General features: G+C 48.4%; 1 protein-coding gene across 2 annotated transcripts in view; it reads left to right on the forward strand.

Moving 5' to 3' along the window:
• RBFOX1 (RNA binding fox-1 homolog 1) overlaps positions 1–17,087 on the forward strand; it is a 986,153-nt gene that overhangs the window by 125,339 nt on the left and 843,727 nt on the right. The gene's annotated exons all lie outside the window — the stretch shown is intronic.

Consider the following 17,087-nt stretch of genomic DNA (forward strand, 5'->3'; position numbering starts at 1 on the left):
CCCTTTCCTGTTATTCTCCCTGATACCTCTCGCTGCCTGCACCCTAAAGCTTCTTATTTACCTTGATGGCCCATTAGTGCATGTAATCGGGTGAGGATCTTGGCTCAAACTCATCAGCCTCACCCTGAAGCCAGCAGCCTTTACCGCCAGAAAGTGGGATGGTGTTGTCATTTGGCATTATTGACTCCAGAGAGAGCAAATACCTCGAGAGTAAACAACAGGACAGGGGAATGTGTGGTATCATTATGCTCTGTAGACACCTGCTTGGCAGCCAGGAGACTGTGTGTGAAGAGCTTCTTGGGGAAATGCTGGAGTAGTGGAAAGGCCACCCCTGAGCCATCCAACCTGAGGACAGCCTAGATGCCATTGAAGAAATGGCCCTAACTTGTTCTTTCAAACAGGTTTAGGGGTCTGCCCAGGGTACTCAGTATTCTGGGTGGTTGGGCATAACTTCACACCACTCTATAAGACTCCTACCCCATCCCCCAAAGATTCAGTGGGGTCCCCACCTCTGACTTCTCTCCAGAAATACCCCAGATGCCCAATCTCTTGTATCTCCCCATGTACCTGTCTTTTGGTGGGTGGAAGAGAGAGAACTTCGTGTGCCCAAACTCTAAGAGTCAGGGCCAGAGAGATAGCACAGTGGGAAAGGCATTTGCCTTGCACCACTGCCAACCCAGGTTTGATCCCCAGCATCCCATATGGTCCCCCAAGAACCACCAGAAATGATCCTGAGTGCAGAGCAAAGAGTAATCACTGCGCATCGCCAGGTGTGGCCCCCCTAAAACAACCAAATGAAGTCATGAAATGTTCCTATACATGGATGGACATGGAAACTATTATGCTGAGTGAAATAACTCAGAAGAAAAGAGATAGATGGGCCCGGAGAGATAGCACAGCGGCGTTTGCCTTGCAAGCAGTTGATCCAGGACCTAAGGTGGTTGGTTCAAATTCCTGTGTCCCATATGGTCCCCCATGGCCTGCCAGGAGCTATTTCTGAGCAGACAGCCAGGAGTAACCCCTGAGCACCGCTGGGTGTGGCCCAAAAACCACCCCCCAAAAAATAAAAAAGAGATAGACACAGAATAATCACACTCATCTAAGGATTTAAGAAAAATAAAAGATTGGGGCCGGCGTGGTGGCGCTAGAGGTAAGGTTTCTGCCTTGCCAGCGCTAGCGTAGGATGGACTGTGGTTCGATCCCCTGGAGTCCCATATGATTCCCCAAGCCAGGAGCGACTTCTGAGCGCATAGCCAAAAGTAAACCCTGGGCGTCTCCGGGTGTGGCCCAAAAACCAAAAAAAAAAAAAATTATTGTAATGATACCCAGAGACAATAGAGATGAAGACTGGAAGGACTGGCTCACGATATGAAGCTTACCACAAAGAGTGATGAGTGCAGTTAGTGAAATGACTACTCTGACAACTATCATGACAATAGTAGTGAGTGAGAGAAATAAAATGCCTGTCTCAAATACAGGCAGGGGGTGGGGGAGGAGAGAGAGGGAGGGCATTGAGGGTGGAAATGTTACACTGGTGAAGGGGGGTGTTCTTTTTTTTTTAACTGAAAATCAAGTACAAACCTGTTTATAATCATGATGCTAAATAAATATATTAATCAAAAAACCTCCAGAATTCAACGCTAGCATAAGCATGTGACCCAAAGTATAGAAAGTAAATTTGAAAATGAAGTTGATAAGGGAGGTGAAGTGGGTAGAGGAAGGAATCCTTGGGTCCTTAGTGGAAGAACTCTGACCCTGGGAGGGCTTGGATTTGAACATTGAATGCCCCAACCTGAACTCTATTGTCAACAGCTTTGTTGATCAAAAAAATAACTTTCATGACACATTGCCAGGGTCAGCCACCAGGTCAGAGGTCAGAAGTCTTGCTGCAGACATGTAGGAAGTTGAAAATCTGATGGGGTCTGTATGCTGCTGAACCCCATTTCTCTTCTCCTGTCCCTGCTGTCTCGGTGGTCCCTAGGCCCTGCATTTTGCTTTCCTTCATTTTCAGTGAGACAGCCCGGTGTGTTCCCTGTTTGGCTGTCTGGAGGACCATAAGACACCCCTCTGAGGGGCCGGAGGGGCCCTGATGCCGCTTATGTCATGACGAGGAAACCTGTGTTGGAATCACAGAGAATTAGATTTGGGCCTATGAAATTCAGCTCCCAGGTGAGCTGTCCATGGTGCTGATGGCGCCTGTGGCTTTGATGTGCCTTATCATTCATTACCCCTTGGGCTGGACAAGTTTAAGAGCCTATCCCAAAGGACTGACCAGTGGCTTCTCAGCCTGGGGACCTTGACTGAGTGACATATCTTCCCTCTGAGAGAGGCTTTGCAGTGAGACCTGAGAAAGGTTGGCCCGAAGTGGGGGAGCTCAGTACACTCCCTTTGCCTCTCTCCCTGGCTCTCTCTGAGCTTTTGCTTTACTCTTCGTGCCTTGGTATACAGGGATTCCCCCTTCATGCTGTCTGTCATGGGACCCCCTTCATGAATCTTAGGAACTGAGGGGTCACAAGCTAAGTTCTGGAGGGATTGGGGGGAAAGACCAATAGTCCTCCTTCAATTTGCAGTTGGGTATTGGCCAATTGGCCAGACCCTCCATCTCTGGGCATGGGGCTGGGTCCTTCCTTGCAACTGGCACCCACTTCCGGTGACTCACTGGTTCCTTCTCCCAGGTGGAACTAAGGCAAGAGTAGAGTTCGAGGCATGTGGGAACAAAGTGACTAATCAGTCCTTAGAATGGGCAGCATGCACCGCCCGAAATAGCCCTGGTGCTGTTTGCTCTGTCCTCACCATCTGCTAGAACTGGAAACCAGGCTGGCTGGATTCTTGGCGAAAACAAACATATTCACAGCACCAGGGGAATTTAGCCTGGGGATGTGCAGTGAGGGTCTCCCAAACATCAGGCCCAGAGCAAGACACTGGCACTGCCCCATGCCTGAATGGGCCTCCTAGTCAGCCTCCAGCAGCATCCGGTAGCTGGCCCAGCCCTGAGCCTGGAAGGGATCATGGTTGCTGAAGGAGTGAGTATGCAAGGAAGGCAGATGTGTCTGGAATCCTGGGTGCATCTCTGCTTACTCAGTCTTGCACACGGTATGTGACAAGAGGTCACCCTTGAACCCTGCCCCTTGTTTCTTGTTCCAATGCACTTAAGCATGTTTACTTGAGTGGCTAGAGAATATACCTGCTCCATCCTCAGCGCACTGTAAGGTCCCCCAAATCCTTCCAGGAATGATCCCTGAGCACAGAGCCAGGAGTAAGCCCTGAGCACTACTGGGTGTGGCCCCCCAATCCCCTAAAAAAGATTAAAGGATTAAAGGGGCTGTAGATAGTACAGTGGTTAGATTGAGCCTGAAATCCTGACCAGGCACTGACTTCTACACCACTGGGTCCCCCTAAGCTTCCCTGGGTGCAGTTCTGAGACACCCCAGGACTGTTGGGGGCCCCATATCCAACACCCACAGAGAAGCAATAGCTCAGCCCATGTATGGAGTGGCTGGCCTAGCTGCCAAGAATCACCTGTGGTGCTCCGGGTTCTCCTGAGCACTGCTTGCGAGCACCCCCATGAAGGAGCACTGACAGCGGGTCTCTGTATGGGTCCCTGATTCCTACGGTCCTGAATTTTTTTGAAGAATAAAAATACTGAGGGATAAAGATGCTCAGACTCCCAGTTAGAAGGTAGGAAAGTTTATTGGAGAATAGAGGAGAAAAAAGTAAAAGGGAAGGAACTCTCCTTTGTGTGTGGAGGAATTTAGCATAAGACCTAATTACCTGTGGCTAGTTTTATTTTTTTGTGGGGGTTTTCATAGGAAAACTGAATCGGGCCTTAAAAGGCTTTTTGCATCCTTTTCAGTTGATGAGAATATTACAGAGAATCCCAGGAACTCACTGAGGGGTCCCTTTGCCTCGCACATCACCTATAGGCTAAGTCTTCCAGTGAATCTAAACTCTGAACTATAATTCTATGGTCTTGGGGGAATTACAGGAATGTTTAGAAATGTAGGATGGGGCCTGTCAAAGATGGGCCTGCTCACAGCAGTCGGCAAGGGGAAACTGAAGGTTCCTTTTTTATGCATCTCCAACCCCCCAAATCAGATTATTCACTGAAATGTGTAGGGTCTGAAATGATTCAGCAATTGTTTTTGGTTTTGAAACAACTTCAGAAAGTACTGATAAATCTTCAGGGACTTTTCAGCATTGATACAGAAAGTGTTTTCTTTGTCAAGACACAAGAGTTTGGGGTGCAGATGGGATTGTGCACGTAGCTTTCCAGTACGTCAACTACACCCAGCGGCCTCACGAGACTCATAGGAAGCGGCCCAAATTCTCTGCTTGTGTCTCTGCCTCTTTGGGTCAGCACCCAACTGAGACAGGCAGGCAGAGTGAGTATGCAAGGAAGAAAATCATCTCCCTCAAAGAGTTTTGTCTCTGAGTCACTGAAGTGTGGAGAGGATGTGTGTGTGGTCAGCAGGAAAAGAAGTTCTAATTTAGAAGATTCCCCAGCCGTGTGCATGGGCTTACCTGGGAGAAATGAACAAGTTCCAATGAAGGTTGTGATTCTAATGCAAATTCGGGGGGGGGGGTCTCAGTAGATGCCTGAGATCCTCTGGTCCCCCACAAACCCCACTGAGTGCAGTGATGTGAATACCTGGATCTCTTACTTGAGCCCAAGGCACATGAAAATCCTGTAGGTTCCTGGTGGGGGGCAGGATCGTGTTTTTTTTTTTTTTTTTTTTTTTTTTGGTTTTTGGGCCACACCCGGTAACGCTCAGGGGTTACTCCTGGCTATGTGCTCAGAAGTTGCTCCTGGCTTGGGGGACCATATGGGACACCAGGGGATCGAACCGCGGTCCGTCCAAGGCTAGCGCAGGCAAGGCAGGCACCTTACCTTTAGCGCCACCGCCCGGGCCAGGATCGTGTTTTTTTTCCTTGGTTGTTTTGTTTTGGTTTTGTTTGGGGAACATACCCACAGTCCTGGAGGGCTAGGCTCTGTATGGAATGGCATAGTATGGGGGATCAAACCATGACCAGCTACAATTCAAGGTACACCTTTGCCCTCAAACCAGGGGCGGTCAAGTATAAGGTATACATTGATCTTGTGCTATCTCTCTAGCCCCCAGTTTAATACCAGCACTAAGGGGAAGGGAGAGAGTCAGTGCTACTAATGCTTCTTCTTAAACTACAGGAGTTCCCTGGAACTAGTCAGAAAGCTGCCCTCTCCTAGCCCCTAACTAGAGCTCTTTGCTGTATTCCTACCTGTCTCTTATTGTCCAGCCTCTTGCCTCACCCACAAATGCTACTCATTTTGATTCTAAACATCTTTAGCTGCAGTACAAGATGATGCAATGAATAAGAATTATAGAATGAAAAGGTAGAGATAGACGCTTCCCCCTCGGGGGAGAAAATGCCTTCCCAGGCAATTGGAAAGAACAAAATAATGCAAATGTCTTCTGAATGGAGTGAGGAGTTAAGGCCATCGGTAAGAGAGAACACATTGAATGAGGAATACGGGGGGATAAAATTCAGTCCCCAAGAAGAGAATAATGATCTCACGAAGTAGTGTGGGGAAGAGAAAGGAGAACAGGCGAGTCTGAATACCTCTGAAATGGAACTATAACAGCTTAATGAGGGAGATAGAAGGAAGAAGCAACAAGATCGGAAGAGATAACCAGGGCTTTTAAGCAAAATGAGGGAAGAGGCTTAGAAATGCAGAAAATTGTAGCCGCAGCATTTTCCCACAACAAGGTGGGGGGGTGGGTTGGGATGTGGTTGGATTATTGCCTTTAGAAACTACCTTTGTGTGAATCCTGTCACTTCTCTGCAAAAGAATAATTAATCATATGTGTAATAAGCGCCAGCGTGAACCACAATGATGAACGGTGATAATTTGGGGATGGATAACGCGAGGAATGCGAAGGGAGAAGGAAGTCAGGAAGGCGCAGTTTGCTTATGGGGTGAGATGAATGGAACAGACCAAGATCCCAGGGCCTTTGGGGGTTGGTTCATCCTGGTTAGTGGTGTCTGTACTGGTGAGGGGGCACCTTGGTAGCTGTTTAAGGAGAGCAATTATCAGTCTTCTTCCCTTCTAGAATCTGCGAGAGACTAAGTTCTTCTTGGGGGAGCGTCAGGCATTCTCTTGCCAGGATGCAATGATCAAAGTAGGGGAATGTCTGAGGCCTTTCAGTTTCTTCCTGGTTCACGGGGAGGGTGTTTGCCTTGCATGTGGCCAGCCCGGGTTCGATTCTGGGAATCCTATATGGTCCCCTGAGCCAGCCAGGAGTAATTTCTGAATACAGAGCCAAGAGTAACTCCTGAGTGCCGCTGGGTGCAGTCCCCAAAACAAAACTAAACACAAAAAAGAAATGGGAATTTATTATTTTTTCTTCCTGATGGCACCTCATGTACCACAACATCTGGCAGAAATGCCACCAATAGGGACCAGAGAGATAGCATGGCGGTAGGGTGTTTGCCTTGTATGCTGCTGACCCTGAAGATACCCATGTTTGATCCTCAGCATCCCATTTGGTCCCCCGAGCCTGCCAGGACCAATTTCTGAGCACAGAGCCAGGAGTAACCCCTGAACACCGCAGCCTGGTGTGACCCAAAAATCAAAGAAAAGAAAAAGAAGAAACGCCACTAATATTTTTTCCAGTGCCACCATTGGAAGAAATAGTTGCATCCATATTTTTTTTTACCCTTAAATTTGAAAAAAGGAATTTAATTGCATGTGGGTATTTCATAGGTAGGAGGCAACCGGCAGAACTGGCCAAGAAATTCAAGTGACTCAGTCATTAGTGTAGAAGAGAAACATTCAGGTAGTCAAGTTTCCATGCCAGTGTTTCTGTCCTGGCATTAAGACCATCTTAGGTCTCTGATTCAGTGTCTCAGACTAAGCTTTTCAAGTTCAGAATTTCTGTCCAGTAGCCCATGTAGAAAGGACTTGGACATTTTGGCTGGTGGGGACACTGGGCTTCATTGAGGACCATCTCCATGTTCAGCCCTACATGGCGTCTGGCAGTCTACAGAGCTCCTGGGTGCTGGTGGGTGAGTCTGGGTTAATAATGCACTTTGGGAGGGAGAGTTGTGAATTGGCCAAGGGCTCAGAGTGTAAGATTATGACTTGGGCAACTCTCCATTGTGGGATGCCATTCCAGAATGTTCCTCTGACTTAGAGGCTCTAATGGGAGATCAGAAACATGTCTGTGGGAAATTTCAGTCTAGGTTTATAAATTATTCTTCATGGAGTGGGGAGGGGGCTAAAACAAGGCCTCCCTTTCTTATTCCCATGGCCCTCACGTCCAATTGTGGGTAAGGGTGGGAATGTTGTCTCCAAAGTTCCCCGAGGCTCCCTAAGGAGCCTCCCTCTCATCTGTCCCTCACCGAGTTCCATTTGCCACAGAAAGTGCGGGAGTGACTCTTTTTTTTTGGGGGGGGCACACCTATCTCTGTGCTCAGAAAATGCTCCTGGCAGGCTTGGGAGACCATATGGGATGCCGGGAATAGAATCCAGGTCTGTTCTAGGTTGGCTGCTTGCAAGGCAAGTAAATGCCCACCCACTGTGCGATCTCTCCGGCCCTCGGGAATGAGTCTTGACACTGGATGGTTGTGTGATGGGCCCAGTGGCTTATAGCTCCAAGCACTGTTATCAGTAATCCTCTGAGTACACAGCTTACCACTGAACCTGAATATTGAGCGTCAAACTCCTATGCTCTGGGGAGACCTTGGTTGCCACCAGTGGGTGTCTGTTAATAAGTGTCTATATCTCCCATATGCCAGCCTCTGTGGGGGGCAGTGACTGATAGGACATAGGATGCCTGGGTCCCCTCCCTGTGGCCTCCTCTGTGGAAGGAGGAGACAGAACTGTCATAGGAAGCTGCAGAGTCAGCTGCCCATCCTGGGGACTGTAGGGAGGATCCTGGGACCATTTTACCAGTTTTATTTGCAAAGAGATAGGGAAGGAGGAGGTACAATTCCTGGTGGGGATTATTTACCCCCCCACCTTTCCCCCACAGTCTGCCCTGATCCAACAGGACCAGATGTAACTCAGTTGTTGTATTCACACATTTCTAGATGGTTCTCTTGGAAGAGGGCAGGAGTAGGTGGAAAGATTTAGGAGACAATCATTCAGCCTCTGCACTACAAAGGGATGGAACTCAGGGATTCTGTGGGTGCCCATGGAGCCCGAGACTGCACCCCTCTCACCAGCACTGGCAAGTCTGCCTCAGGAGGAGGAGATGGTACCAGTCCTTCCAGGGTTTTCCAGGAACAGCCATTGCTGCGTGCCGCCCTGGTTGTGGACTCAGGCCTTGAGCCCAGCAGGCCTGTTTCTTAGGCACAGAGGAGCCTTATTCAGCTCTGGGAGCAGAATCCTAAGAAGCTGCAGTTTTTTTGCTTTTCTCAGAAAGGGTGTGGATGCCATTTCTTGGGGGGGGGAAGTTATAGCTGAGACGGCTTGGGAGTGTTTTCAGATAAGTGTTCTCCACCTGTATTCTGTCTCTTGTCCAGTGTGGACATGTAAGCCACTTCCCAGAGAGGGTGACCAAGAGAGTTTGTTCCCAGGTCCAAGGGGTCATAGGTTTAACTCCTCCACAGACTATTAATTAGGTGACTATGGGCATGTTGACAAGCTGAATCTGGATTCCCTCCTCTAGGAAATGAGCTGCCTGTGTTGGTTATCAACTCTACTGTACCAGTTGAGAATGCCCTGGATGCCCTTGGCCTGGCCTCCCTTTCCATTTGAGTGAGGGCTCAGGAGTTGCAGGTACCAATGAAACACAGAAGTGTTAACAGATACCAATGAAGGTTCAGGGACCAATGACTGCTCAGAATTTACAACCCTTGGGATGTATTTTGAAAAGATGAAAGTGCCCCCAAGTAGTGATCGGGAGAGCCCACTGGTAATTCTTGGACAACAGGGTCAGCAGATGAATGCAAGTGTCCATCTTGGCCTTGCAGTGACAGAAAAACCCATGGCAGTATGTGTGTGGTGTGTGGATGGGGTGTCGGATTTGCCTCCAGGGCTGCAGCAGTAAGGCTCAGGGCATGCAGTGTGGAGGTCAGGCAAACCAAGGAACCTTAACTGCTGTGTTATTTTCTTGTTCTAAGAAGTTGCTAGAATTTCTCTAAGAGATCCTTGTGTGTATTTTGTGAATACTCTCCATGCGAGACTTCCTCTGATTCTCAGGCAACCCTACTTTGAAAATCTTCTGGAGGAAGACACTGAGGTTCAGAGAGGTTCCAAAATGTTCAGATGTTGGCTACAAGCCTGCTTATTGTGTTCATCCCACAGAGGCATCTGTTTTGTCACAAACCCAGAGAAGTATCGGCATCTGTCTGAAGCTTCCTCTCTGCCGTGTGGCCGAGGCCGCAGTAATCATTATTTGCACTAGTTACCTCATTACACTGGACACAATCTCTCTCCCCAAACGAGCCTGGACCAGGTCCTTTCCGCATTAAGCACTTTGACGATTCCCTGACATGGCCCCATGGAAGCTCCCCCAGACTTTCTGATTTCAGAGCAGTTTTATGACTTTCTCTCTCCCACGCAGAGACACTGAGTACAATATTGATCCACCTTCCTGCCTCGCTATTTTCCCTTCATTGCACTGTCTTTGTTTTTCTAGAACATTGTACCAAATGGCTCGGTGGTTCTTTGCTTGAGCATAAAGAATTGGCTCATAGAGAATTTTCTCTTATCTTCTGAAATCCATTGCGTTTCTTTTCAAATTAGATGTTCTCTTCTAACGAGTGTTTTTCTTTCTTTTGTCTAGATTTTTCCGTTGGGAGAGGTGTTTCCTTTTTGGGTGGAGCACAGTGGGACCTTACCTATGGTTATTCTCGCTTGGTGGGGCCTTCTGGGATGCCTGCATAGGCTCGATGATGCCAAATGACTATTTGAGGGGGGTTTCTTGGCTGCTGTTCTTGTTAATTTAACTTATGTTCAGGTTAAGCCAAGGCCAGTGAGAGAAAATAGCAGAAAAGAATGATTTAGGACAAGAAACTGCAACCCCTTTCCTGTGCAGATGAGGAAAGCCAAACACGTAGACGATGTAAAGAATGACACAACCCATGGACTCACCAATTATTAATTTAGGAACACATTTAAAATCTTTTATTTAAACCATTGTGGTTTGCAAAGTTATTCATAATTGGGTTTTAGACATACAAGTTTCAGGACCAATATTCCACTACCATTGTCAACCTCCCTCCACCATTGTCCCCAGAGTCCACCCCATGCCACCACCACTCTGCCCCAACCTGCCAACATAGCAGCCCCTTTTTAAGTTCAGCTGTTCAAGTTTGGGCCTCATGATTTTATTGTTGTTGACTCTGTGTCTTGGATATTTAATTCTATCCTTGCTTAGCCCTACCAATGCACCTGAGTCCCCTTCACCCTTATCCCCAGTTATTTTACATTTGTCTTTCCCCACTTCCACTCAGTTTTTTTCCTTTTCCTCACTATACTCTGAAAACTAGAGTAGGACCCTCCTTTTTTTTTTTTTGGGTAGGTCACAGCGGCGGCGCTTAAGGGTTACTTCTGGGTCTGCTCTCAGAAGTTGCTCCTGGCAGGCTCAGGATATGGGATGCTGGGATTTGAACTGGGGTCTGTCCTCTGTTGGCTGCATGCAAGGCAAATGCCTTACCACTGTGCTATTGCTCTGGTCCCCAAGGACCCCCCTTTTTAAAGCCTTTTTATATTTCAAAAGACTGAACTTCGGGGGAGTTTTTTTATTTTTCTTTTTTTTTCCTTTTCAATGTCAAAGATGAAGCCATGCATCTTTGAAAAGCACCCTCAGTGGGGAAGAAATAACAATCTTATCGGCAAAGGCACTTCTTGTATTTCATGTCAAGGTCTCCCCCATTCTTGGGAGCAGACCCCTCTTGTGTGGCTCTCGGTGGACCTGGAGCTCATGGCTCTTATACATAAAGATAAACCACGTCATGCCTGCCTCGGTGGCTTTACTCTTTCCTGAGATTACACATTCCTGAGATGATGAGCCCGGTTTGAATTTCCAGTGTCGTTGCGAGACCTTTCTTAGGTGGAAATGAATCCTGATAAGCTGATTATCTCCCAGAAGGAAATACGATGTCCACATTTCATAGCTTAGTTCCTATCACTTTTCTGCCATTTCCATTCTGAGGCAGCGTCTCGAGTCTGAATTAAATAAGGTAATCAGGTGCTCAGGAGTCCAACACACATTCAATAGAATTTTTTAAAAATTGAAGACCTAGAGGGTTGGGGTTGGTGATTGAGTTTTTATGATCACAAGTTGGCACCATCAGTTTTCTTGTCTTTCTAGAGCAACGCCTTCTAAAAATCAGAAATAAAATGCTGGTTATGGTGTAAATCAAGCCATAATCTGAGCAAATGCATCATACTCTATGCTGAGGGTTTTCCCCCATTTCCCTTTTGTTGTTTTTGCCTTGTTAGGACCTTTCTCCCCTCCTGTCTCCTTCTCTACTATGGTCTAACTGGGTGTTGTGTATCGTTGACACATTCATCTTGGTAATAGAAATGGAAAACCACTTTTCATTGAGAAATGGATTCCAAGGAAGAGATGATTAATGAACAAAAGTGCCCTGCATTCCTCATGATGTGCTTTCTATCCCAGCGTGATGAATTTGTCTCGCTCTCAGCCGCCCTAGAGTGTCTGGCCCCCTCACTCTGCTCTGTGTCTTGTGGATGGAACTGGGTAGGTGGATTGGGTGGCCCAGAGAAAGGCTGATGAGACTCATGGGAGATTTTATTTGGGGCTCTATCTGTCCACAGGGATCCTACAGACTGGGAAGCAATGCTGGCTTCTTGGGAAAGCAGGTGTTGACCTGTATGGCTCACTGTGTCTGAGAGGGGCCCTAGAAGCTGGTGACAAGGCCCAGCAGAATTTGTGGTTGCTGATGGGGATTGTTGGGGAGAGATGGGCTGCCTGGGTGGAGCTGAGTTTCTCTTATAAAGCACCCAGAGTGTCTGTGGGGTCATACCTGTCAGATCACACCAGTCAGATCATACTTATCAAGTTATACCTGTCAGGTGTCACCTGTTAGATCATACCTGTCAGATCACACTGTTCACATCACACCTGTCAGATCATACCTTTCAAATCACACCTGTCAAATCACACCTGTCAGATCACACCTTTCATATCACATCTCTTAGATCACACCTGTCAAATCACACCTTTCATGTTACACCTTTCACATCGTACCTGTCAGATCACACCTGTCAACCCAGACCTGTTTGCTCATACCATGGCTCTGGGGTCCCCTCCTGTAGGCTTCCTGCTTAGCTCTGCCTCTCTGCTCCTCTGGGTTCACTGTTTGCTCTGCTCAGGCTCGTGCTCAACACAAATGTGGCCCAGTTCTGACCCCCAGGCTGGGCTCAGAGGCCAGACCCTTTCCCCATTGACTCACTATCTACTGTGGTTCTCTACCCAGAAAGTTTTGGTTTTCCCAAGCTCGAACACCCCAGTTCTCCAGGGTGGATTCCCTGGCAGTCTCCAGTGCATGCTTTGAAATGCAATGTCCTGTCTTATGTATTTGGTGGTGGCGGCGGTGAAATAATATCAACACACCTGGAAATTTCCCTGGAGTGCAACTTCTCTTTTCATACCAGGCCTGGCCTCTTTCGGACGCTGCATGAAAAGTGCCTGATGGCTTGACCTCCGCCAGTGGGTGCCAGCAGGTTCAGACATGGCGGCTCCTCCTTCCCGTGTTCCTTTAGATTCGGCACCCCACCCTGGCTGGCGCTTTTGACAGACAGTGCAAATTAAAAGATCCAGTGAGGCCTGGGAGCCGGGGCCCCAAACCTGCCCCTTGGGTTTTCATTTACAGTTAGGCTGTGCAGACACAATTATTGCTGACAGGGAAGCGGAGGCCGTGGCCGAGCACACGCGCCAGCAGGCTCCTGCCAGCCAGTAATTGGGAGGATTATTTTTAATCAGAACATACCCTACAGCCCAAACATGAGAAATCTCCTGTAAGGCCAAGTCAGGAAATTAAACACACCAACAATAGGGCCTTCAAGTTGGGGAGGGGATAGGAAATGATAATGGGGTCCCTGGGGATTTGGCACCCAAGTTTACTCCCCTCCAGAGAGAAGCTGGCATACCCCAGGGAGCAGCCCCTGGTGCTCAATCCAACCCTTTTCTGGACAGGGCACTGACTAGGGCCAAGTTAAATGAACTAGGCAAACTGATGGGCGTTTGCTGCTCCATACTGAGGGGCGAGTCAAATAGGAGCATTGGAGTAGTAGCTGCCCTTGTAGTTTGTTAGTGAGAGAAAGATCCAGGGCCTCTGTAGGCTCAGAATCTTAAACCATCATTTCCCAGGAAAATTGAGGCTCTCATATATTTCTACAGCATCTTCTCTCCTGGGCAAAATTTTGCAAAGCACTTTTCTACTTGATTTCCAAGAAGGCCCGTGGGTGGCCGAGACAGAACTGCTCATGGCCTTGCTGCAGGAGTACTTCCCAAGAAGTACTTCCCAAGGACTAGGAGGGGAAGTTATAAGTCCTCTTTAGAGGTGATTCTGGTTGTTTTTCTATGGAGAGAGAGGCCAGGGAAGTGCACAGTGGATCAGATAGCCCCAACTCCCAGCCCAGTGGGAGAGACATGACCCTGGGCCTCTCTCAACTCGGAGCTTCTCTTACATGTGCTTTGCGAATGGCATAAAGCACAGCCTGGGCCATCTCTATGCTGGTATCTGGTTGACAGGAGAGACTAGAGATGTCTGTGGGTGGTGAGTGAGTTGACAGAGATGCAGAACCCCTAAGGGGATGTTGGGCCTCTGGTTCCACCTGGACCCCAAGCAAAGAGTTGGGAGTAGCGTTTGCACACTGCCAGATGTGGCCCCAATGCCAAGATGAATGCTGAGTTGGGCAGATTGGGTTTCTGCACTCCTGAGGTCAGGATGAGCTGTAGCCTGTCTGCATTTTCCCCTTGATGAGCTGGGGTAATTGTGATCTGCATTATGGAGTGAGGTGAGGGACCTGGGGGTTCATAGGAAGGGGAGGCAATTGGAGGGTAAGGGCTGTGTGGATGAGACCCTGCGGCAAGCCAGAGTGGTGGTTCAGAGGTAAAGGGTGAGTGTCCAGTCCCTGAAGAACAAAGCTGGCCCGGGCAGAACTCAGGGCACAGGCTATGCCTGGACCTGAGCTTAGTTCCCAGGAGAAGCCTAGGGGAAGTGCTTGGGATCTGATTCACGCTCTTACAGGGCCAGGTGGGTGCTGTGAAGAGCCTCAGGTGTGGCCAGAGGACAATATGTCTCATACTTTCTGGACATTCGGGCAGCAGGAAAGGCTGGGCCGGACTGGAGAAAAGCAGCTGTCACCTGCTCAGTGCCAAGTGAGGGACTTGCTTAGTGTGGCCGCTTGCCAGGCCCGGCACATCCTCAAGGCTGGGGTATAATTGCTTCACTGTCCCGTGCAATCATGGATGTGCACACGCATGCTGAGATGGTGGCTGCTAATGTGCCGAGTGTCAGGCACCCAGCCGTCCTCTACTTCAGTCAAGACTGCACCTCCAGCACTGGTTCAGGACTGAGGGGGTGGCCCCTCAATTCTGCTCATCACAAATTGCCTCTCACAGTAGCTTGCGCGAGTGACAGCAAGTCCAGGACAATTTCTGCTTCTTCTCTCTCTGTGTGTCTGCGACTCTCAGTGTCTGCCTGTCTATCTCCCTATCTCTCTCTCTCTCTGTTTGTCTCTCTATCTCTTTGCCTCTCTGTGTCTGTCTCGCTCTCCTTTGCAGCTTCAGAGAACATCTAAGCTTTTCCTGGCTGCCCGGTGTCAACCTAATGATCATTTCCATTCTCACCTTGTAACAATGGTTCTGAGCTGCTGCTTGTTTTGACAAAACAATCCACCTACAGGGTGTGACGGAGACTCATTAATGCAGAGGAGGAGGGATCAGAAACACCTCTCAAACCGCAAGGAACAATGGGGAACAGCTAGAAAGGTATGGGGTATGTGTATGGTCAAGACAGCAGCTGGACACCAGGTAGGGGAGTGCCCGAGAAGTTCGGAGTACTTAGCAAACACCCCACTCTGGGAGGTGAGGCAAGGCGAGGCCTCTCTCGGGATGCAGAAACACTTTCGTTCAACGAGGCTCACTTCTGCTGCCACCTAGGGAAGTAGGCAGCTGCTAATTGGCTGGACACCTGGCCTTAAACAGGAGAATGGAGCATCATCTGTGTCCTCTGAGGTTTAGTCATAAAGGCCAAGTCTAAAGGGGTAGGAGTGAAAAGATAAGGGCAGAGGCCATTGGGCTCCTGGAGTAAATTCAGCCTAGCAGGGTGAGCCCAGGAAAGTATCAGCATGGAGAATGCATCCAGATGGGCCTTGTGGGCTGGGTCCCAAGTGGGTTGGGCCACAGGATAGCAGAGGTAGAGGGACCACCATACATGATGGGCCTATGGGCAGATGAGTGATTGAGGTAGTCAATGCATGGAGATAGGGGGCACCAGGGGCTAAGGGGTGAACCCTGATCTCTAGAGCTATCATTACTTCTAATCAATAACAATCAACTTTTACACAAAAGCATCTTTGCTTTAACAACTATCATCTTTAAGTATATATTTTAGGGTCTACATACGATAGGATAGCAGGGAGGGCCCTTGCTTTCCATGCAGCTGACCAGGTTCAATCCTTGGAGCCCCAGTTGGTCCCCCAAGTCCTACCAAGAGTGATAATGCCTAAATGCACATCTGTGTGGCCCCTGATTAGAGTGGGGGCCTGAGTGTGACCCCCAAGTCAAAATTAAATAACTACATACATAAATATACACTGTAATCTGTCAGAGTAGATACTGTTGGTCCCATCTGAGCAATGCTAGGCCATTGGAAGGGTTGGGCAGGCCTGGGTAGTTATAATGTCTGGTAGCCTACGAAATGTCTTCATTTGGGAAACTTGCATATTCTGGATGCCATGATTTATCTGCATGAGTTCACTCATCAAATATGAAGATAAAATATTCTCTTTTCAGTAAGAAAGGAATGCATCTTTTCTAGCTGTGTGTATTCAAGTACCATTTATAATTAAGTGCGGAAGCTGTGAATCACGTGGAATGTGTGTCTGGACAGATCAGACTTGATAGGAACTGGGATAGCATTGGCTCAGGATTCTAGAGCCCCCCAAACCCGATCCCATCTCTGCCGTCCACCCTTCTCTCAGAGGAGAAGCAGATTGGGGTCCACCCAGTGGGTCTAGGGTGCAATGAAAGTGTTTTGATGAACTCTTGTGAAGTGTATGTGACCATCGGAGCAACACTGGCTGCTCACTTTATTGAAATAGTGACGAAGAGGAACCTCCCTTCTTCTGGGGACAGCACTAGTCAGGTTTAGTAAGTGAATATCAGTAGGATATTCTGCATCCAAGAATTATGCCTGACAGGCTTGGAGGACTATATGGGATGTTGGGGATTGAGCCTGGGTGGGCCATGTTCAAGTAGTATTTTTTCCTATAGTAAAGTGAGATCACACTTGGGACAGAGAACCACAGACTGAGAAATCATCTTTTTAGAGTTATGAGACTGTGAACAATGGTGTAGGAGCCCGGGCTAAGAACTTGGGGGTCTTGCCCCTCCCAAGTTCTTGTCTGGCCTCTATCCCCTACTGTAGCAAGTCAGCCCCTGAAGAGGTTGACTGATGGAGGGATGGAGGATGAGGTCTTTCCCTTCCAGCTCGGAGCACGCATCTGCCACCCTGTCTAGCCGATGGTTCTGAGGTGAAACGGCGGGTAAACAGCTCGCAGATAGTCAGCTCGTTGAAATATTTGCTTTATTCGGTGGACAAGACTGAAGTTCAAAGACTCAGCTTCAGTTCCAGCCAAAAAGCCCTGGCCTTCCACAGACTCTTGTTTTTATCCACCAGAATCAGGTCCCACCCAATGGTGGGATCAGATACCAACCAATGGTGGAAGCAGAATCAGGTACTACCCTAGGGTGGGGGCAGAATGCCAGGTCACACCCTAGGGTAGGGCACAATCACCAATCAGTTTAGGGTGAGTAACATAGTAATCCCCTAAAATATTTATATACACAACACCCTACCAGTCCTTTGTACAACTTACTTGAACTACCAAAGTTTGTTTCCAC

The sequence above is a fragment of the Suncus etruscus genome, chromosome 2 (assembly GCF_024139225.1).
Source record: "Suncus etruscus isolate mSunEtr1 chromosome 2, mSunEtr1.pri.cur, whole genome shotgun sequence".
Taxonomy (NCBI): domain Eukaryota; kingdom Metazoa; phylum Chordata; class Mammalia; order Eulipotyphla; family Soricidae; genus Suncus; species Suncus etruscus.